Raw genomic sequence first — 17,821 nt, 5'->3', positions numbered from 1 at the left:
AAGTTTCTCCAGATGATCCTCCATGCTTCTTCACTTCTGTCTCTATCAAATCAGGATTGTGCACGGCATCCTACTTCACAGATACGATATCAATTTGGAATGGCTGCGCGGGCTGCGTCGTGCTGCCATCTTCTCCTCCCTCCTTCACAAGGTGTCTTTAGCTTCTCTTTCTCAAATTTCAGGGTGAATTTGATCATATTATGATCACTTTTCCCTAAGGGTTCTTTTACCTTAAGCTCTCTAATCAAATTCAGTTCATTGTACAAACACCCAAACCAGAATAGCTGATACACTAGTGGGCTTAACCATGAGCTGCTCTAAAAAGACATCTTGTAGGCATTCTAGAAATCCAGCACAAACCTGATTTTTTTCCAATCTATCTGCATATTGAAATACCCCATGACCTTTATAACATTGCCCTTTTGCCAAGTATTTGCTATCTCTATTATAACTTGTAGACCACATCCTTACTACTGTTTGGGGGGATCTGTATGTACCTCCCATCAGGGACTTTTTACCCCTGCAGTTCCTTACTGTATCCACGACTCAACAGCTTCCGACCCTATGTCACCTCTTTATAATGATATAATTTCACTTTTTACCAACAAGTTACGCCACACCCTCTGCCTTCCTATCCATCCTTTTGATGCAATGTGTATTCTTGGACATTAATCTCCCAACTATAATCTTCTTTCAGCCATGATTCAGTGATGCCTACAACATCATATATGCCAATCTGTAACTCTACTACCAGTTCATCTACCTTATTCTGTATGCTGCATGCTTTCAGATATAACACCTTTAATCCCCTATTCACCCGTTTCGATTTTGTCTGCCTTTTATGTTGCAGCTCATCCTGTTGACTTCAATTTTGCCCTATCATCAGCGTCTTCTTGCTAGGAGTCTCAGTACACATTGGCTCTGTTTGTAAACCAAATACATCATCTTCAGCATTATCACTCTGGTTTCTCTCCCCCTACCAAATTAGTTTAAACCCATCCAAGCAATTCTAGCCAGCCTGCCCTCAAGGATATTGGACCCCCTCGAGTTCAGGTGTAATCCATCCCTTTTGTACAAGTCATACCTTCCCCAGAAGAGATCCCAATGATCCATAAATCTGAACCCCTGCCCCCTGCACCAGTTCCTCAGCCACGCATTCACCTGCCAATTCATGCTATTCTTACCCTCACTGGCCAATGGCACAGGCAGCAATCCAGAGCTCACTTCTCTGGAGGTCCTGTTTCTCAACTTTCTGCTTAGCTCCCCAAAATCTTTCTTCAGGACCTCCTTATCTTGTCTACCTAGGTCATTGGTGCCAATACGTACCAAGACTTCCGGCTGCTCACCCTCACCCTTAAGAATGCCATAGATATGATCCGAGACCTCCTGATTCTGGCACCAAGGAGGCAACATACCACAAGGGTGTCTCAATCATGCCCTCAGAACCTCATCTCTGCTCTTCTAAGCCACAGTGCCAGAGATTCAGTCTCCGGGCTCCTCCCAAGTAGGTCGTCCCCCTCTTGCTGATTGGTCGCTCCTCAACTCAGGAAAACTGCCATGAAACTCAGCCTTCAAAATCTTGATCACTGCCCTGATTTTAAAAGTAGCTCTTTTCATACACCCCTGGCATGGATTGTCCAACTCAGAGAAAACTGACTTGGAGTTCTGCTTTTTAAATCTTGAACGTGAACCTGACTGAAAGGTAGCATTTTTTGCACACTGCTGCTTACCGATTGTCACTCCTCAAATCAGAAAAACTGCCCAAAACTCTGCCTTCAAAATCTTGATTGCCACCCTGATTAAAAGTAGCTCTTTTCACACACCCCTGATGTGGATTGTCCAATTTAAGAAGTACAGTGATAAAAATAATAAAAATTGATGCTATGTATAAAATACATCACAATTTGAAAGGCTCAAATTATGCATAGAATTTCTTGATATATTTGTCATTCCTAAAATGTATCATGCTTTGAAACCCTTTTTTTTAAACAGTTCATGCATGTGAAATATTTTGAATATGCTCTGAATTTCGTCTATATGCTTTTACTTGTAGAAACTGAATAATATTGAATGCTGAAATGCACTGGTAGATTTCAAACATCAAGAAATTCTGTGCTTGTGGTGATGCATATGGTTATGCTGAGATTATAACCTAGGGAGCATAATAATTCCTGAATTGTTCATGCTTCTTTCTTATTTTATAAAATAACAGAACACAAAAAAAAAACAAAAATAATATCATCTTGTTTGATTTCTAACTTTTCTCAGTTCTTATGAAAGATCATTGAGCTGGAAAGTGAACTGTTTCTCCCTCCATTGATGATCCTTGGCCTGCTGAGTATTTTCAGTACTTTGTCGTTAGTCCCTCAATAGATATAGTATCCTATGCCTCCATGATTTCATCTGTGAAATACATGTTATTTTTCCATAGGTTTTAATGAAAAATGCATATTTACTTACAGCAATAAATGAGCATTGGGTAAGGTGGCAATTTTCTATTCATCACAATCACCATTTTCATCACCTTCTCTATTGATACATTTTTTTTCTCCAACATGCAGATAGACGGGGTGGTCAAGAAGGCATTCGACATGCTGACCTTCAGTCAGGGCACTGAGAGCAGAAGTTGAGATGCTATAAGACAGTGGTGAGACTGTATTTGGAATATTGTTTTTAGTTTTTGTCACCCTCTGAAGGAAAGATGCCATTAAGCTGGAAAAAGTGCAGAGGAAATTTATGAGGATGCTGCTGTGACTCAAAGAATATCAGAGAGGCGTTGAATCAGTTGCCTCTTTTTTCACTGAAGCAAAGGTGACTGAGGGATGATTTTATAGAGATGCATTAAAATTATGAGGGCCATAGATGGGGCAAATGCACACTATCTTTTCAAAGAGTTGAGAAATCAAGAACTAGTGGGCATAGGTTTAAGGTGGCAGGGAGGAAATGTAATAAGAAGCTGAAGGGGAATTGTTTTCAACCAAAGAGTGGTCAGTATATGGAATGAGCTTTCTGAGGAAGTGGTTGAGGCAAATGCATTAACAATATTTAGAAGGTACACAGATAGGAAAGATTTAGAGGGATGCGGACCAAGCACAGGCTAATGAGACTAACTTAAATGGAAACCTTGCTCAACATAGGCCAGTTGGGCTGAAGCCCCCATTTCTGTGCTGTATGACTCTGTGACTTTATTTTCGGTCAAATTTCACAGCAAACAATATACACAAGTTAAGTAATCTGCTCTTAAACTTTCAGTTTGTCATTGTAAAGCAACATTTCATGAGAGGGGAAAGGTAAATCAGTTTATCCTGGAGATTTTCCTTTTCATTTGTGCGGAAGAACATTATAATATCTCTGCCAGTCATTAATCACTCTACATGGACCAGAACTTCACCATCAGGAGAGTAGTAGGCATCAACTCTTAATCTGTTGAACTTCTGGCAAGGGCATTCATGCTGTCAATTGATGGTGTGGCACTTTATTACATTAACTGGCTACTCTTCCAGCCACATTGCTTTAATATTGCAGTGAAGAAAAAGTCTTTAAAATATGTCTTGTTTATCAGAATCTGCAAAAATTTGATTTCTGATCATGTGAATCACTACAGAGCAATATAATGGCATCATTATCAACATAATAATGGCTTTATTGAAAAATCTTTTTTAAATATTTAAAAGAATTTGATGTTGTGTACTGTACTTAGTTTCTAATTTAGAGGCGTACGTTCCACTTGCATAAAACCAATGAGTAACTCATGGGAAAGTATCCTGTTCTTACAGATTTATCATTGGGCAGCCGAGCACATACCAAGCTAAAAATAATTAGAAGCCCATGTGAGTCACAGGGTGGAAGCCAGCACATTAGCAAAATAGTTTGGAGATTTCTTCTGCCAACTCTGTGGGAAATAGTAGGTTTATTTTTTTATTTTACTCTCTTTAGTTATTTGTTTTATTTTGTTATCTTTAATTACTCTGGTTTTAATTGTTTTATTTTTAATTATTGCAGTCCATTTGAATAATCTTTTAAATGCTTTCCATGATCAAAGATACCTTTTAATCCTTTTTACAGCAGAAAGCTGTCCAAGCTGTTTTGAGGGTAGAGCCTCGGGATTGATGCTCCAAATCTACTCACATCCCTTGCACCCTATTCTTCACTGCAAGAATCTTCTTGGATCCACTGGGTCAATTCTTTCAGCCTTCCACATCCAAAAAATGTGAGCGGACAGGCATTGCACATAGCAAGCCTGGCCTGCAGACCAGATGCAGCGTGATCAAGCCCATTTAGATGTCAGTATTCAGTTCTTAGTAATTTTAATCATAATTTTATGATTAAAACAAAAACTGGATATTGATCACATCAAATCACACTTTATCATGTCACATGCACATAATCACCAAAGTGGATATTAATAAATAAAAATAGCTAAAATCTAAAACAGAAACAAAAAAAATGCCCATATGAAATAAACACACAGCTGGTTAGCCAACATCTGTGGAAAAAGAAACATTTTATCTGGGTGTTCTACAAACCCAGAATTAACATAGTTAATTAGCTATGAAAACATAGTTAATTAACTATGAAAGCATTTTTTTAGACTGATGGTGCCCTTAAAAATAGGTAATGAAGAAATGTTTAAACAGAGATAATAATTTGTACAAAATACAAACTTCTGGAGAAGCACCCGAACTCAGAATGCAGGAGCAACACTTCATATTCTGTCTGGGTAGCCTCCAACCTGACGTCATGAACATCAATTTCTCTAACTTCCAGTAACCACTCTCCTCTCTTTTATCCCCATCCTCTTCTTCTCTCTTTTTCCATTCCCCTCTCATCCCATCTTCCCTGCCCATCACTCCTTCTGGTTCCCCACCTCCTGCCTTTATTATAGAGTCCTCCATCCTTGCCTATTAACCCATTACCTCTTCCACCTATCACTTCCCAGCTTGTTGCAACCCACACCCACCCACCTACCTTCCCTCTCACTTGGTCCCACCTGCCACCTGCCAGCTTGCACTGCTCCCCTCTCTCCATTTTTTAATTCTGTCTTCTGCCCTCTCATTTTCCAGTCTTGATGAAGGACCTTGCCCCAAAACATTGGCTGTTTGTTTATCTCCTTAGATGCTGCCTCACTTGCTGAGTTCCTCCAGCATTCTGTGTGTGGGTTGCTCAGGATTTCCAGCATCTGCAGAATTTCTTGTGTCAATAAATTAATGGAAAAACTCAGTGTATCAAACAGCAGAGGTGGAAGCAAGAGATAGTTCACATTTCAGTCTGAGACCCTGCAGAATAATTTTGTACTCTTCATTGCTGCTAAGATGTTGCAAAGGATGCAGCATACATGGAAAGCAAATCTGTTCTTAAACTGGTCACCAGTGTCTGTAAAATTGGAATATCAGAAAACAATTGATAAAACAAACTTCAAAGCTATTTAAATTGCAGAATAACTACCATGCCTGTTCCATTTCATTCATTTTTTTTGTGTCGGAGGAAGGATTTGGGGGTCAATGTTCCTGTTCCATTTTTGTTCGTTTTTGTGCAGGAGGAGGGATTTGAGGGTGTTGAAGTGCCTGTTCCATTTTGTTCATTTATTTTTGTGTGGGAGGAGGGATGTGGGGTTGATGTGCCTGTTTCGTGTTTATTTGTTTTGTGTGCTGTGAGTGAGTGGATTCCGAGGTTTGATGATTTCTCCTTTCACTCCGTATCGTGGCTATCTAGAGAAGAAGAATTTCAGCGTTGTGTACTTTGATAATAAAATGAACCTTTGATTTAAGAGTGATCATGCAATTGGAACAAATATTTGAATGATATGTATTAATTAAATTTTATGCTTTTAATTTTGTGTTGTAGTAATACATAGCAAGTTTTGTGGTAATATAAAAAGCCAATCATTGTACACATATGATTATTGGCACTAGGTGAGAGGTACTGCGGCAGTTTTCCAAATATGCCTTGGCCTTCAGAATTTAAGTTGTTAAGAGTCAGAGGTGTGCAGCACAGAAATGGGGTCTTTGGCTCAAATCATTAAGCGCAAATGTATATTAATTTATTTTTTTCTCATCACATTCCCATTAACAGATTTTACCATTCACATACTCATTAGGAGCAATTTACAATTGCAAACTAAATGTTTTTGAAATGTGGGATGAAACCAGAGCACCAAGAGGAAACTCATATTGTCACAGGACTCCACACAGTCAGCATCAGAGGTCAGGATTGAAATTGGGCCACTGAATTTGTGATCACTTCTTAAAAAAAAATCCAATACCTATGTGGCGCAGATGAATCTCAGCGACTGCTTGCTGGCGGCCAATAAAACAAAGAAAACATCTAAATACTTTCACAAACAAGAGAAAATCTGAAGATACTGGAAATCCAAGCAACGCACACGAAGTGCTGGAGGAACTCAGCAGGTCAGGCAGCATCTATGGGGAAAAAAGTACTATCAACTTCTCGGCTGTATTTTTTTCTATAATGCTGCCTGGCCTGCTGAGATCCTCAGCATTTTGTCTATGTTATCTAAATACTTTATTAATCACACTGTTTCTGGTAAATGATCACTGCAAACAATAGCTTATAACTTCCCTGGTGGAATTGAGCTTTTGAACCGCCAGTATGACATGGCATTTTTGTGACGTGAACTGAAATCTCGGAGGAGCGGGACGGTTACAACTAGTCTGGACTGGAGAGCAGGGAATGAACTGATGTATGGCCGTTGCTGGAGCAGGAACGAGGCAAGGCAGAGTCGAGACAGAATCTGGGCCTGTGAGTGAGCAAAGGCCTGAGGTTTGATCAAATTAAGTGCTGAGCTGAACTGGAAAGATCAGGTATGGACTGAATCGAGGCAGCAGCACCCAGACCCGAGAGCATATCAAAGAGACGGCCTGGGTTCAAGAGCATATCAAAGAAGCAGGGCCCAGGTCTGAGAGCAAGGAATGACATGAGGTTTGGATGATTTAACCAGCAAGCCAGATTGAAGTGGTCAGGGGGTCAGGGTGTCAGAGTTCAGGCAAGGCACGGGCCAGGTCAGCTCAATGCTCCATGAGGTTTACCCATCACTGCGCTGAACAGAGGCTGTGACATGCAGCTAATGGACTTCTGAATTGGATGTAGTGATGCTTGGCTTCATGAACTTCAGTTCTGAATGTTATTTGCTTACTTTTATTGTTTGCACGATTTGTTTTGTTTTCTCTGCACATTGGGTGTGTGACGGTCTTCTTTTGTTTTAATGTGTTCTATTGGGTTTCTTTGTTTTGTGACTGCCTTTTAACCTCAAGGTTGCATAAAGTATTCTGTACATACTTTGATAATAAATGTTCTTTGAACTTTGAATTAGTATGGATTGTGGAATATCTGTGGGTGTTATCAATACAATAAGGTATGGTTTGAAGATTATTCACTACTCCTTATTTCTTATGTTCTCACTTCATTAGGAACTTGATTCATTGTAATTTATACAGGCTCAGTTTCCTTAATTTTAAAAAATCCGTGATGCAGACTTTATGTTCAAACTTTGCTTCTATGATTCTGAAATATGCTACTTTGCTGATAAATTCTCCTTACAGTAAAATGAAGAGCAAGTTAATTCCTACAACACTGCATTAGATTTTTAAAAAACACCCTTCCCAGCAGCAGAGCACACCTAAAACATTTGGAGCCAAAGAAATGTTTTTGAAGTGTTGTTACTATGATGACATTGATGTATAACATGAATCAACAATAAAGTGAAGCTTAATTTTTTTCTTATAAAAGGGATTATTAGCCCATACTTGCACATTAGGTGCTTCTCCTATATCTGGGTTATATTAAATGCAGGATTCAAGCTGTCAAATACAGAAGTGGGCTGGAATTCCAAAAGAATATTGAACACCTATAGTTGCCCAACAGAGTTGCCAAGTTTTTCAACAGCAGCAAACAGTTCAGAGCAATACAATCTTCATTCTATGTCAGCCTAGTGGTTCTATGCTGTCATTATATTCTTCAGTTCAGAACAAAAGCAGTAACAGTAATACAATTAATTGATGAGAGGAAGATTTAAAGAATATCATTCTAATTAAATACATGTATCTGATTAACAGCTTCATTACTATGAAAAGCCATCAAAGAAAGAATATATTTTTTTTATCAAAACTAAAATCAATGCCATATATTTCAAGAAGAATGAAGTGACCTTCAAGATTCAACAGTCAGACAAACAATGTAAAGGGGTCAATGCTGAAATTCTATTTTGGCTCCTGGTTCCATGTGATGTATAACAAAATATTGCAAATGAAAAATACTCTGAAGCATTCATTGCTTCCTCAATTATAAATCTTAACTTTCTGTAACATGGTTGAATTCACTATACGCTGGTGCGTAGGCATGACTAAAAATATATATTCATACACTTAGATTGAGTTCATCTTTTTAATTCAAAGAAACAAAATAGAGATCAGATTTTAAACTGAACTTTGCCCTTAATTCATAAGATAATTTATACTATGAACCTAATTCACCTAATACACATCATTATAAATTAAAATGTCTTTAACTCATTGTCCACCAGATTATACTCAGAAAAAATGGCTTTAAATGGCTATTTTTATCAGTTGGTTTGGAATAGGGAACCAATTGATACTACAATGCTTAATCAATGTGGGCATATTTAGCTGAGGAAACTTTCTCGTCTGATTCCACTTGTAGGAAAAATTAGCTGCACAAGTGAGCTATTCATTTATCTTTTTAATGTGCAGTTTGTGCAATCATGTAATATTTGTTTCTGTGTATTATTCAAACGGTGCCTGAGACCTTGCATTTAACAAAGCACAAGTAAGCTCAGAGTTAAGTACCTTGAACAAGGATTGATTCAAATGATTACCGACTGGGGTTTGATTCCTGCCACTGTCTGTAGGGAGTTTGCATGTTCTTCCTGTGACCGGGTGCTTAGATTTCCTCCCACATTCCAAAGATGTACTGTCAGATTTAGGAAGTTGTGAGTATGCGACGTTGACGCCGGAAATGTGGTGACAGTTGTGGGCTGCCTAGCGCAGTCCTTGTTGATTTGATTTGTTACAGATGACAGATCTCACTGTATGTTTAGATGTTTCAATGTACATGTGACAAATAAAACTTATCTTTTAAATATTTTCTTTACATACATAGCATATGCATTTGATTCTCTAAAACATGGCAGTGTAAGTACAGCAAAAATACATATTTGTAATGCACCTTTTATGCAGTAAAATAGAGATGTAATCAAACAAAGCTGAAAAAGGTTGGATTGGGTGACTAAAAGCTAGGCAGAAAGAACAATTTTAAGGTATGTTTTGAGATGAAAGATGAAAGGCAGATTTACAGAAATTAGGACCTATCTGGCTTAAGACAATTATAGTAGGTATGTACTTGCAGCAAGGGTTGCAGGAAATCAGGCTTCTTGGAGCTCAGGAGAATGTTACAAATATAGAACTAGTGAGAGACCATAAATTATTTGAATATGAGAATGACAACCAGTGTAATTGGCTGTGACAGAGGTAAGAGGGATTTGGTAGAGGTTAGAATACAGGCAATCAAGTTACAGATTAGAAGGCTTAGGAGGTGGAAAGCATGTCAGGAGAACACTGGAATAGTATTTTCTCAAGCTAGCAAAAGCATGTTTTATAACATGAATGGAAAATTAACAGAATGTTATAGGGAAGAAATTATAGCTCTCTACAATGTAGAGAATATTCGTTTGGTTTGGAAACTCAGCCAGGGGTCAGAGGTTGTGAACTGTCTGGTTCAAACTGAGATGTGAACTAGGGAGGTACTTGGAATTAGTAAATGGCTCATTTGGAATTGGTGTTGGATAAACTTTCTGACAATGGAGAGGCAGAAATGTAAAGTCATGCAAATTGACCAAATTTATAAGTTGATACTACTTAATGAAACAGGGATTGGGAAACAAAATAACCTGGCTTGGCCCCAAGTTTTACTGTTGGTGGCGGAGCTGGCCCAACAGGCTGGATGGCCCACTCCTGCTCCTATTTTTTATGTTCTCATTTCTAATGAATGCAACTGCCCAGAAATGAATATTGTACTTTAGTATTCAATATGTATTGAGTAAATACTAGCTCAGCTCAGATCCCAGCTACCCCATCAGTAGAGCATGAGATCCTTAATGGCAGGGTCATGGGTTTGAGCTTCATATTGGACATGAGGTTTTAGGGCAGGACTGTAGTATAGCAGTTAGTGCCAGGGTTTACAGAACCCTGACGTAAGATCAGGGTTCGATTCCCACCACTGCCTGTAAAGAGTTTGTTTGTTCGACTACGTGTGTTTCCTCCCAGTGCTCTGCCTCCCTCCCATATTCCAAAGGATATACTGTTAGTGAGTAAGTTGTCGATATATGATATTGGCATCAGAAGTGTGACAACACTTGCAGGCTACCCAGGGCAATCCTCTCTGATTTGATTTGACGCGATCGATGCTTTCCAAAAGACCATGAGGCATAGGAGCAAATTAGGCCATTCAGCCCATTGAGTCTGCTCTGCCATTCCATCAAGACCGATATATCCCTCTCAATCCCATTCTTCTGCCTTCTCCCTGTAACTATTGATGCCCTTACTAATCAAGAGCCTATCAACCCCCTTTAAATACACCCAATGACTTGTCTGCTGCAGCCATCTGTGGTAATGAATTCTACAGATTCACCAGTTTCTGGCTGAAGAAATTCTTCCACATCGCTGTTCTAAATTGACATCCTCGTATTCTGAGGCTGTGCCCTCTAGTCTCAGACTCCCCAGCTACAGGAAACATTCTCTCCACATCCACTCTATCTAGGCCATTCAATATTCAATAAGTTTCAATTAGATCCCCCCCTCATTCTTCTGAACTCTAGTGAGTACAGGCCCAGAGCCATCAAACACTTCTTATACATTAACGCTTTTCATTCCCAGAGTCATACTCGTGAACCTCCTCCAATGCCAGTGCATGCTTTCTTAGATAAGGGGCCCAAAACTGCTCATACTATTCCAGGCCTCTCGAAATGAATGCTAACATTGCATTTGCCTTCCTTACCACCGACTCAACCCACAGGTTAACCTTTAGGGAATACTGCATGAGGACTCCCAAGTCCCTTTGCACCACTGATTTTCTGAATTTTCTCCCCATTTAGAAAATAGCCTTTATTCCATCTACCAAAGTACATATCCATACACTTCCCAACACTGTATTCCATTTGCCACTTTGCCCATTCTCCTAGTCTCTCTAAGTCCTTCTGCAACCTTCCTGCTTCCTCAACACTACCCACCCCACCACCTATCTTCATAACATCCTCAAACTTGGCCACAAAGCCAGCAATTCTGTCATCCAAATCATTGATATATAACATAAAAAGAAACAGGCTCAACACTGACTCCTGTGAAGCACGACTTGTCGCCAGCAGACAATCAGAAAAGTACATAACATCCTCTGATTCTCCTTTGTCTATCCTGCTTGATATTTCCTCAAAGAATTCCAACAGATTTGTCAGGCAAGATTTCCCCTTAAAGAAACCATGCTGACTTTGGCCTATTTTATCATGTGCCTCCAAGTACCCCAAAATGTCAGGTTAACAGGCCTATTATTTCCTTTCATCTGCCTTCCTCCCTTCTTGAAGAGTGAAGTGACATTTGCAGTTTTCCGGTCCCCCGGCACTACACCTGAATCTAGTGATTCATGAAAGATCATTACTAATGCCTCTATGATATCTTCAACTACCTCTTCCAGATCTCCTAGGGTGTTGTCTATCTGACCTTCAAACCTTTCAGCTTTCCAACTACCTTCTCCCTTGTCATAGCAATAGCGCTCACTTCTGCCTCCTGACGCTCTCGAACTTCCAGCATACTGTTAGTGTCTTCCACAGCGAGGACTGATGCAAAATACTTATTCAGTTCATCCACCATTTCTTTGTCCCCTATTGCTACCTCTCGAGCATCATTTTCCGGCAGTTTGATATTTACTCTCACCTCTCTTTTACTCTTTGTAAATCTGAAAAACTTTTGTATTCTTCTTGATATTATTAGCTAGCTTCCCTTCATATTTCATCTTTTCCTTCTTTTTGACTTTTTTATTTGCCTTCTGTTGGTGTTTAAAAGCTTTACAATACTCTAACTTCCCACTAATTTTTTTTCTCTATTCTATGCCCTCTATTTTGCTTTTATGTTGGCTTTGACTTCCCTCATCAGCCACAGTTGCATCATTCTGCCTTTTAGAATATAGAGTTCAAGTTTATCATTATTCAACCATACGCACAGACCTCTTCCTTGCTGACAATCAACACAGATGCACCTCAAGAATGCATGCTTAGCCCACTGTGCTGTTCATGATTCTGTGGCTAAACACAGCTCCAAAGCAATCTCTAAATTTGCAGATGACTCCACTGTTGTTGGTAAGATCTCAGATGGGGACAAGAAGGTGTAATGGAGTGAGATAGGTTGGTTCATTGTGTCACAACAACAACCTTCCTCAGCAAGACCGAGGAACTGACTGTACACTTCAGGAAGAGGAAGTCAGAAGGACATGCATTATTCCCCGTTGAGGGTTCAGTGATGAAAAGGGTGAGCAGCTTTAAGTTCCTGGCAATAAACATCTCAAAGGATCTTCTTGGGCACAATCATGAAAAAGGCATCCCAGCCGCTCAACTTTGTCAGGAGTTTGAGGAGTTTTGGTATGCCACCAAGGACCTCTAAATTTCTATAAATATATGGTGAAGAGCATTTGACTGGTTCCATGACTGGAGACTCCAATACACAGAATCATAACTGGCTGTAGAAAATTGTGGATGCATCAAAGGAACAACCTTCCCCACCACTTCAAGAGGTAGTGCTTCAAGAAGGTAGCAACCATCACTATGACTCTCACAAAATACTCTGCAGATGCTGGGGTCAAAGCAACACTCACAACACGCTGGAGGAACTCAGCAGGTCAGGCAGCATCCGTGGAAACGATGGGTCGACGTTTCAGGCCGGAACCCTTTGTCAGGACTGAAGAGGGAAGGGGCAGAGGCCCTATGAAGAAGGTGGGGGGAGGGTGGGAAGGAGAGGGCTGGTAGGTTCCAGGTGAAAAACCAGTAAGGGGAAAAATAAAAGGGTGGGGAAGGGAAGCAGGGAGGGGATAGGCAGGAAAGGTGAAGAAAGAATAGGGGAAAACACAATGGGTAGTAGAAGGAGGCGGAACCATGAGGGAGGTGATAGGCAGCTGGGGGAGGGGGAAGAGTGACATAGGGATAGGGGAAGGGAGATGGAGGGAATTACTGGAAGTTGGAGAATTCTATGTTCATACCAAGGGGCTGGAGACTACCTATACGGTATATGAAGTGTTGCTCCTCCAACCTGAGTTTAGCCTCATCATGGCAGTAGAGGAGGCCATGTATGGACATATCTGAATGGGAGTGGGAAGCAGAGTTGAAGTGGGTGGCTACTGGGAGATCCTGTCTGTTTTGGTGGACGGAGCGGAGGTGCTCGACGAAGTGGTCCCCCAATCTGCGTTGGGTTTCACCGATGTAGAGGAGGCCGCACCGGGAGCACCAGATGCAATAGGTGACCCCAACAGACTCACAAATGAAGTGTTGCCTCACTTGTAAGTACTGTTTGGGGCCCTGAATGGTGGCAAGGGAGGAGGTGTAGGGACAGGTGTAGCACTTGCGCTTACAGGGATAAGTGCTGGGTGGGAGATCCGTGGGGAGGGACGTGTGGACCAGGGAGTCACCTCACCCGCATCTCCTCCATTTCCCGCACTTCGGCTCTCACCCCATCCTCCCGCCACCACAACAGGGACAGAGTTCCCCTTGTCCTCACCTACCACTCCACTAGCCTCCGGATCCAACACATTATCCTCCGCAACTTCCGCCACCTTCAACAGGACCCCACCACTAAGCACATCTTGCCCTCTCCACCCCTCTCCGCCTTTCGCAGGGATCGGTCCCTCCACGACTCCCTGATCCACACGTCCCTCCCCACGGATCTCCCACCTGGCACTTATCCCTGTAAGCTCAAGTGCTACACCTGTCCCTACACCTCCTCTCTTGCCACCATTCAGGGCCCCAAACAGTGCTTCCAAGTAAGGCAACACTTCACTTGTGAGTCTGTTGGTGTCATCTATTGCATCCGGTGCTCCCGGTGCGGCCTCCTCTACATCGGTGAAACCCGACACAGATTGGGGGACCGCTTCGTCGAGCACCTCCGCTCCGTCCGCCAAAACAGACAGGATCTCCCAGTAGCCACCCACTTCAACTCTGCTTCCCACTCCCATTCAGATATGTCCATACATGGCCTCCTCTACTGCCATGATGAGGCTAAACTCAGGTTGGAGGAGCAACACCTCATATACCGTCTAGGTAGTCTCCAGCCCCTTGGTATGAACATAGAATTCTCCAACTTCCGGTAATTCCCTCCCTCTCCCTTCCCCTATCCCTATGTCACTCTGCCCCCTCCCCCAGCTGCCTATCACCTCCCTCTTGGTTCCGCCTACTTCTACTACCCATTGTGTTTTCCCCTATTCTTTCTTCACCTTTCCTGCCTATCACCTCCCTGCTTCCCCTCCCCCACCCCTTTATCTTTCCCCTTACTGGTTTTTCACCTGGAACCTACCAGCCTTCTCCTTCCCACCCTCCCCCCACCTCCTTTATAGGGCCTCTGCCCCTTCCCCCTACAGTCCTGACAAAGGGTTCCGTCCCGAAACGATCTTTTCCACGGATGCTGCCCGACCTGCTGAGTTCCTCCAGCATGTTGTGAGTGTTACTATGACTCTCACCATCTGGGACACATGCACTTTTCTCATTACTATCGTCATTGAAGGGGGATTGGAGCCTGAAGACCCACACACAGCTTTTCAGAACAGCTTCTTCCCCTCTGCCATCAGATTTCTGAATGAACATGAATACTTCCTCATTATTCCATTTTTTCCACTGCACTATTTCTTTTGTCTTTGTAATTTATAGTAATTTTATGATTTTGCATAGTAATACTGCCACAAAACAAAAAAATTCATGTCATAGAAGACAGTGATAATAAACATGATTCTGATTGATTCCGATTCATTACTGTATTGGTGGAGAGAGTTTTTAAGGCAGTGACACACTTCCCCACCTTTCAAGCACAAAGTTACAGCAGCTACCACTGGGTGTGGCTGAAACTTACTGTAGTCATGAGAATGAAAATTACTCTATCAAAATTTTTATGTTACTTTTTCCCAATTTCTTTTAGGGCTGGCCCTTGAGCGGGCAATTAGCATTAAATGCAGAACTCACTTAGCATATCAAATAAGCATGAAGTTTAGCTTCTAGGCAATATATTTTATTAATATTATGTATACACTGTGGAAAGTACTTACTGGAAAATTATTTGAAGTAGTATACAAAATACAAGCAATTTATTTGGTCAATGGACAGATGACCTTTACTCTAGCTTGCCAGTTAATTGATCACAAATGAGAAAATCTGCAGCTACTGGAAATCTAAGCAACACACACAAAATTCTGGAGGAATTCAGCAGGCCAGGCAGCATCTATGGAAAAGAGACAAGTCCTTCTGAAGGGTCTTGGCCCAAAACGTCAGGTGTACTCTTTTCCATAGATGCTGCCTGGCCGCTGTGTTCCCTCAGCATTTTGTATGTGTTGCCAGTTAACCACTTGAAATTCTTATTTCCAGGATTTAGTCTGTCTAACATTGCTTTATTCCTATTAGGTCCTAAGTGTCCCAATGTCTGAATTTTACAATTAACTTAATAAATCCAAATATAAGGGTAGTCCATCTGTTGCTTCTTCTCTGATCTTGTTATAATTTTACTTGTTGAATGACATACAATGTAATTTGGATCATTTTGGAATTGATCAGCATTGCTGTTTTGATTTTCTCTCTTCAATAATTTTAGCCACAGAAATATTAATTTTTAATTTTATTTCAGAATTTTCAAGAAAGGGATATACAGCTTAAATTTTCTTTGTACGACTGAATAAAATTTTAAAGGCAGCGTTTCCACTGTTTGATAATTCTGACCTTGTGTGATACGTAGGCAGCATGGTAATCAAAACCGTTTGGTAAATGCCTGAAGTTCTTGCCCTTCAGAAATGCAGTTGCATGATCTCCTCTTTACAACTGTCTTGATCAGACAGTTTTTTCTAGTTGTTAGTTACTCCCCTTCTTTTCTTAGTCAGGTTTATTTGGCATACTTTCAAAGTAATTACAAAGTATTATAATGTATTTTGATCTTGCACTCTTATTAAGAAGTAACAGGCTGACTCTCTTAGTTATGTCATGGGGACTAGCAAACACATTCAAAAAGGTTGTCTCATGATATAAATATAACAACGAGTGCAGAATAGGATTATAAATCATGGTTTTCAGCAGGACAGAATCCAACAAATCTAAGATTAAGATTTTTGGTTAGGAATAGTTTTACTAGACACTGTTAGCATATTCTATAAAGTAAAAATGGATTGCTAAAACTTACCAGAAAACTTGTAAAGTTCTAATCCCTGGTATCTTGAGAATTTGCAGAAACTAGTCCTGAAGTGAACAAACCATAATCATCAGCCTGACTGCTGTGTTCTGTCAGTGTATGAGTGTCAACTAGGCAAAGTTGTTATGTGAAACTAGTTTTGTCTATGTAAGGATTTGGGGGCGGTCCATTGCGATGGAATTTGACTGTGCTTCCACTAATCAAGCTGCCTAACCAAAGCAGATTTCAAACCCACAGATTTCAAATAACAACTGGGCTGCAGCATTCAGACAGAAGCTGGTCATTCAATTATCCCTTTATTACTAGTGTCGTCACAGTTGTTTAAGAACTATTTTTTTCTGTATCTCCTACATCTTTACCCAAAAATTAACAGCTTATTTTTGTGTTGCCCTGCACCTACCATTCACACCTCCAAATACCAACTGCTATTATCCCGATTTTCACTTCCCCCAGCTCCCACCTTCCACCAACTCCCCAGTCATCATGGACTCACTTCCAAAGAGCAGGTAAGAAGGCTCTGGGGAAACTCAGACACAGCAAAGCATTGGGACCGGATAGTGTGAACCCCAAGGTCCTGAAGGAGTGTGCTGAGCAGATGTGTGGAGCTCTCCAGCGCACTTTCAATCGGAATCTCAGCCTAGAAAGGGTCCCAACTGCATGGAAAACATCATGTGGTCCCAGTACCCAAGGAGGGCCAAGCAAAAGTCTTGAATGACTACCATCCAGTGGCCCTAACCTCACAGATCATGAAGACCCTAGAGAGGCTGGTCCTGGCTCACCTCCAACTCCTGGTCAGATCTGGCCTCAATCCCCTGCAGTTTGCCTGCCAGGAGCACACTGGAGTTGATGATGCTATCATCTACCTGATGAACACGTTTTTTGATTTCTCAAGTGCCTTCAATAGCATACAGCCCTCATTGCTGAGGGAAAAGCTCCAGTCAACGCAGGTTGGCATTTCCATTGTATCCTGGATAATGAACTACCTGACTAGCAGACCACAGCTTGTGCGGCTTCAGTACTGTGTGTCAGACATGGTTACAAGCAGCAACAGGGGACTGTACTGGCTCCCTTCCTGTTTACACTGTATACATCGGACTTTAGATACAACACTGAGTCATGCCATCTGCGGAAATTCTCTGATGACTCAGCGATAGTTGGGTGTATAAAGGGAGGACAGGAGGATGAATACTGGGCCCTGGTGGAGGACTATGTCAAATGGTGCAAGCTGAATCACCTGCAGCTCGACATCAATAAGACAAGGGAGATGGTGGTGGACTTTGGGAAGACCAAGCTTGCACTGCTCCCTGTTACTATCGATAGTGAGGGCATGGATGTGGTGAGAGCCTGCAAGTACCTGGGGTGCACCTGGGCGA

At 41.3% G+C, this 17,821-nt stretch overlaps 1 protein-coding gene across 1 annotated transcript in view; it reads right to left on the bottom strand.

Moving 5' to 3' along the window:
* The window catches only part of LOC140203413 (uncharacterized), a 103,807-nt gene extending 87,280 nt beyond the window's left edge, over positions 1-16,527 (bottom strand). The window contains exon 1 of the mRNA XM_072269477.1: positions 16,440-16,527. The gene's annotated coding sequence lies outside the window, so the exon portion shown is untranslated. The remainder of the gene's footprint in view (positions 1-16,439) is intronic.
* Positions 16,528-17,821: the final 1,294 nt, after the last annotated feature.

This window comes from Mobula birostris, chromosome 1, assembly GCF_030028105.1.
Source record: "Mobula birostris isolate sMobBir1 chromosome 1, sMobBir1.hap1, whole genome shotgun sequence".
Classification (NCBI taxonomy): domain Eukaryota; kingdom Metazoa; phylum Chordata; class Chondrichthyes; order Myliobatiformes; family Myliobatidae; genus Mobula; species Mobula birostris.
This window is presented reverse-complemented; position numbering and strand designations above follow the sequence as displayed.